Here is a 5,657-nt window from a genome sequence, read left to right as displayed (position 1 = left end):
GGGACTGGATGGGCTTTAATATCCCTTCCAACCCAAACCATTCCATGATTCCATATGTCTCTCCAGAGCTGGAAAAACATCCCTGCTGGCACGGGAAGGGACACACTTAATCAGCTCAAGTATCATCACATTAATCTACTGTGAGCCCCCAGATTTAACACATGAAACCACATGTCAGAGCACAGCTGTGACAGCTGCTCCACTCAGCCCACACACCCATAAGCCTCTTTTCTGCCTGGGAAAGACTTAGGATGACCTTTGACCCTGCAAAACCCCAAAATCTTATTTTTCACTTTGCATTTCCCTGTTTGTTGCCTGCTTTGATTTGCATCTAGAAACGTGTCTGGAAACCTGTGTGTCTAGAAACACCTTCACACACCTATTTCAAGGCATCCAAGGAGTTGGGACCTCTCTGGGAAGAGACACTGGAGGGAAGGGGTGGTTTGTCTTCAGGCTCTGAGGAGCACAGGCCAGACTTTCCATCCCCCTGGCGCTGCCTGACGTGACTTATTGATCTCTTCTGGCTCAGGGGTGGGTCCTACCCAGGCCTGTCCAAGCAGATCTGCCCTGGAGAGTTGATGTTTCCACATGAACTGCTGCCCCAGTGGCAGAGGGGGTGGAGGGACACAGCAATTAATGAGCTTCAGCCCTCAATTAGTGAGGTGCAACCACCCCCCCAGCCCGGGGGTCTCACTTGGGCAGTCTGAGCTCCCCAGAGCCAGGCTTGGCCAGCAGCAACCAGGGGATCTCCCTCCCAAACCTCCCACAGGTTGGAGCTCAGCTTTGGAAGGGGAAAGGAATAAACTCCTGGATTTCTTCAGAGAACAGAGTCCATGGATAAGCCACAACCAGCTGGGAGCACAGAGGTGATCCCAGCCAGCACTGCCAAAGGGAATACTCATGGAATGCTTTGGGTTGGAAGGGACCTTAAAGATACCATCCAGTTCTACCCCATGGCAGGGACACCTCCCACTAGCCCAGGCTGCTCCAACCTGGCCTTGGATGCTTCCAGGGATCCAGGGGCAGCCACAGCTTCTCTGGGCAACCTGTGCCAGGGCCTCCCCACCCTCCCAGCCAGGAATTCCTTCCCAATATCCCACCTAACCCCGACAGCAAATGCCAGTAAAAAGAGGTGACAAACAGCCAGGTTTGGGTTTGTTCCCTCCCACAGTCCCACTGCCCTCTGACATCCAGCCTGGCAGAACCACTGACAAAAATCTTTTCTCTGTAAGATCTTCAAGGACAGTCGTGCTTATCATGGTCCATTAAACATCCATATCCACCTGAAGATGGCTGTGGAGGTAACAGGACCTGGAAAAGCAAGGGAACACCTTTCCCCTGACACACTCCCTAAGGAAACTCCTCAGCACAAAGATATCCAAGGAGAAACAATATAAAGCAGGGAAGAAAGTGGTGATCACTCACTGCCTGCAACAGATATGGAAACAAAGGTCAAGAACAGGTTCCAGCAGAGGCAAGTTCTTCACACAACACATCCCCTGAAGAGTTCCCACAGGTTATCAGGGAGGAAAAGTGTTCACATGAGGCCAGAAAAAACAGTTGATGGAGGAAAAGAATCACCATCAAACAAATATCACCCTGGAGCAGAATTTATCACGAGTTTCTCCTGTTCTTCCACTCCCCCCAGCCAGAGCTGGTCTGACTCCACACAGCCAGAACAGACATTCACTGACTCCACAAGCTCAGGACTGGTTTTTTTCCAGGGAAAAATACTTGAAGAGGAAGTAATACCTTCAAGCAGCAAAGCAGGTGACCCCCCAAGTCAGACCCGGGGTCCAGTTGGGGTTGGGGCTCTCACAGGACTCTGCTCCTCACTGCTCTTCTCATACATGGAACAATTAAGAGTTGATTAAGCAAAGGCCTGTGAAACTCCAGTGCTCCCAGTTTACAGCCAGGGCCTTCAAGGAGTTCACAAACCCACTGCCAACATCTCTTGCAACACTGGATCTACCAAGAACATCCCATGACAGGCAGAGCCAAGTCACTGCAAAGCCTCTTAGAAAATATAACCCCTCCCTGAGCCCACCTGCCAGAGCATTCCAGGGCTGCCCCGCTACCCCAAATTCCTAATTCCTTCCAGGAATCTGCCCTGAAAGAGCTCCCAGGCCGAGTGACCTGCACACTCCCAACCCATGCAGGGGGGTGAGCAGCCCTGAGCTCTGCCATCCTGCCACCTTTGGCACTGCCAGCCTGGCCTTTGGGCTGGGCTCATTTCTAAGCCAGTCTTAAGTTGCTGAATCAACCACACACTGATTGCACTAGAGCAGGACAAGCAGATCCCAGGGATATTCTGCTGACCTCTCAGCTCTTCAAACCAGGGGGGTGTAGAGATTGGAGTGTGAGGGTCACCAACAAGTGCTCCAAGGCAAGGCTCACCTACCCCTAGTTAAGCATGAGTAAGTTACTAATCACAAGTCCCCCCCCTCCACAGACCTAAAGAGACCAAAAGTTCAACCTGATGCTCACAATATTATTTAAGACAGGAGCATTTTGAGCTGAAAAAAGAGCCAAAGGGGAGATTACTCAGAGCTGACACATAAAAAGGAATAAGCAACTCTTTGGAACGTTCCTGCAGGAACCTCCACCTGAAGAAGCTGTGACAGAGGATGAGGCAAAAACCAGACCCAACGAGTTTACAAGGATGAAACAAAACTAAACCTCAGAAAAATCATGTTAAATGCTGCTCACAGCCCAGAGAAAGGCAGCAACACAGCCAGGGAAGCTGTGGCTGCCCTGGAAACGTCCACAGCCAGGTTGGAGCAACCTGGGCTGGTGGAAGGTGTCCCTGCCCATGGCAGGGGGTGGGATGAGATGGGGTTTAAAGCCCCTTCCAACCCAAACCACTCTGGGATTCTGGGATTGGGATCTGGTACCGAGCAAGGATTAACTGTCACCACACAGCTGGCCCTGGTTTCTGCTGATCACAGACCTCGGCTCCCTCCTGTCTGACCAGACCACGGAGAGCACATTTTCCCAGCCAAAAAGCAACAACTGTGGCCCAAAAAATAATAAGTTCAACTGTCCTGGCCTTCAGGAGAGATTCTGTACAAGCTTAAACTCATCCCCCTGCCACGGTAGCTTTGATTTATCCAGAGGACACGAACTGCACTTTGTTCCAGCTTCCACTCACTCCACACCTGAGCTCTGCAGCTGCCACCAATCCCAGTTTTGCCAACAAGGAAGAACACAAGGAAGAACAATTTGTGACCAGTTACAGCAGCAGCAGCGCTAAGGAACCTGAGGGAATTCCCTGCCCAGTCCTGTCCCTCTGGATCCACCAGGACACAGAGGCTTTGGCCAGGCCAGGCTGCACCAGGCCCATGGTGCAACACCAGGTCACAGCCTGGAACCACAAACACAACTAAGCCTCTTGAGCAATCAGGTGACTGCCCAGCACCAGGAAAGGCACGTCTGCCCGCTGCAGCCCCCCAGCAGGGCTGGCATAAAGGAGCAGTTGTCCAAGGAAACACAGCCCCAAAGCCTCCCCCTGTCACACACACCACGAGAGACCTCAGGGCTGCAGAGCCCACAGAGCAGAGGGAAACCTTAACTCCCAGAGCAGGGCAGCTGAGGGATTATAAAGTGAGTTAGACAACTGCCACACGTCTGCACTCAGTTAATACTGGATATTTGCAGGACTCACCCCAGTGAGGTGACACCCACTGTCACTGTAGGATCCCACAACCCTCAATTCCCGGGATTCCCTCACCTTACTCAGGAGACAACAGCCCTTGCTCTGCCATGACAAAGCCCCCAGTTAGAGCAGAAGGGCCTAAATGAAGTAGAACAGATGAACAAGGAGCATTTTTCTCCCTGAGCAGCATCTCCCCAGCCCTGTAACACTCGTGTTACTCCTGTTAGTAACACAAACCTGTCAGAGACATCCCTCCCCAGTGGTTACAAAAGTCAGGAATGAAATCCATTAAAATCCACCCCTTTGCAGAACTGTTTTCTGTGTAAACTCACTATATTAAATGGCTGGAAGTAGCCAAGACCAAACCTTCCTAAAAGAAAAACTCACTTGGGAGATACCAGGTGGGCCTGGCATGGAAAGGCTCCAAATGAGGAGGGAAGGGAGAAAAAGGATGCACTCCTCAGGCCCCCAGAAAACACCACGGATCCAAAGAGCCCCTCAGCAGGGCCAGGAGGGATTGGCAGCTCTCAGGGAGTCAAGAACCACAGACTCCCAGACTGGTTTGGGTTGGAAGGGGCCTTAAACCCCATCTCATTCCACCCCTGCCATGGGCAGGGGCACCTCCCACTAGCCCAGGTTGCTCCAAGCCCCATCCAACCTGGCCTTGGACACTTCCAGGGATGGGGCAGCCACAGTTTCTCTGGGAAATCCATTCCAGCACCTCACCACCCTCCCAGGGAAGAATTCCTTCCTACTGTAAGGGCACAGAAAAACCAGACCATCAGAAACAGGGGGGCCGTGGGGTCGATCTCTTGTTTCCCAGTGCCTCTCCCGGCCCAGAAGATTCCCAGCCTGTGCCAGGAGGGCACTGCCTGCATTTCCAGAAATCCTCTTACAGAAAGCAAAGGGCATCCATCACGTTGGTGCTGGTTTGAGGCCTGAAAGGGAGGTGTTGCAACCCTGGGAGTGCAATAAAGGAGCCGTTTGAGCCCGGTGAGCTCAGCAGAAACCAGCCCAGGCTTCCCTTCCGCCTCTCCTGGGCAGCTGGAAATGGTTATTTCCTTAAAGGAACAGTCCCTGTGGGTGTTCTGCTCCAAGAAACGTGACATTTGTGCCCAAGCTTATCCCAAGTTCTGCACACAGAGTTTACTTCAGGCTCCCTTGCTGCATCCGTACGGAGAGAAATGAATCCAGTTTCATTTTCCAGGCTCGGAAACGAAACCCTTCCCGGAAGGTTTGGAAAGGGATAAAGACACAGAACATGATGGCAATGGAACGAGCAGCTCTCTGGAGAGGTAACACAGACCCCCCACAGCAGGGGATGGGAATCAGGGAATCGCTGGGGTTGGAAAAGCCCTCCAAATGGTGCCAGCACAACTGGGATTATTCAATAATTTAACCACCCAGTGGAACATCCCTGACACACTCCACTCCCAGTAATACACCAGTAACACCAATAACACACCAGTAACACCAATAACACACTAGTTACACCCCAGTAACATGCCAGTAACAGTCCAGTAATACACCAGCAACATGCCAGCTACACCAATAACACACCACTTATACCCCAGTAACACCAGTCACACACCAGTCACACACCAGTTACACACCAGTAACATGCCAATAACACCAGTAACATACCAGTGACACTCCAGTAACACCAGTAACATGCAAGTTACACCCCAGTAACACACCAGTAACACACCAGTAATATGCCAGTTACAGCACTAACACCCCACTTACACCCAGTAACACCCCCATAACACTCCAGTGACGCACCAGTTATACCAGTAACATCAATAACACACCACTTACACCCCAGTAACACACCAATGACACCAGTGACACACCAATGACACCAGTGACACTCCAGTAACACCAACAACATGCCACTTACACCCCAGTAACACCCCAGTAACACACGTTACACGCCAGTTACAGTAATAACACACCATTTACACCCCAGTAACACTCCCGTAACACTCCAGTGACACACCAG

General features: G+C 51.6%; 1 protein-coding gene across 1 annotated transcript in view; it reads right to left on the bottom strand.

Annotated features, from left to right (window-relative positions):
• VAMP7 (vesicle associated membrane protein 7) overlaps positions 1–1,291 on the bottom strand; it is a 12,278-nt gene extending 10,987 nt beyond the window's left edge. The window contains exon 1 of the mRNA XM_008920798.3: positions 1,284–1,291. The gene's annotated coding sequence lies outside the window, so the exon portion shown is untranslated. The remainder of the gene's footprint in view (positions 1–1,283) is intronic.
• Between the last annotated feature and the right edge of the window lie 4,366 nt (positions 1,292–5,657).

The sequence above is a fragment of the Manacus vitellinus genome, unplaced genomic scaffold (assembly GCF_001715985.3).
Source record: "Manacus vitellinus isolate BGI_N305 unplaced genomic scaffold, ASM171598v3 scaffold_62_pilon, whole genome shotgun sequence".
NCBI classification, from domain to species: domain Eukaryota; kingdom Metazoa; phylum Chordata; class Aves; order Passeriformes; family Pipridae; genus Manacus; species Manacus vitellinus.
This window is presented reverse-complemented; position numbering and strand designations above follow the sequence as displayed.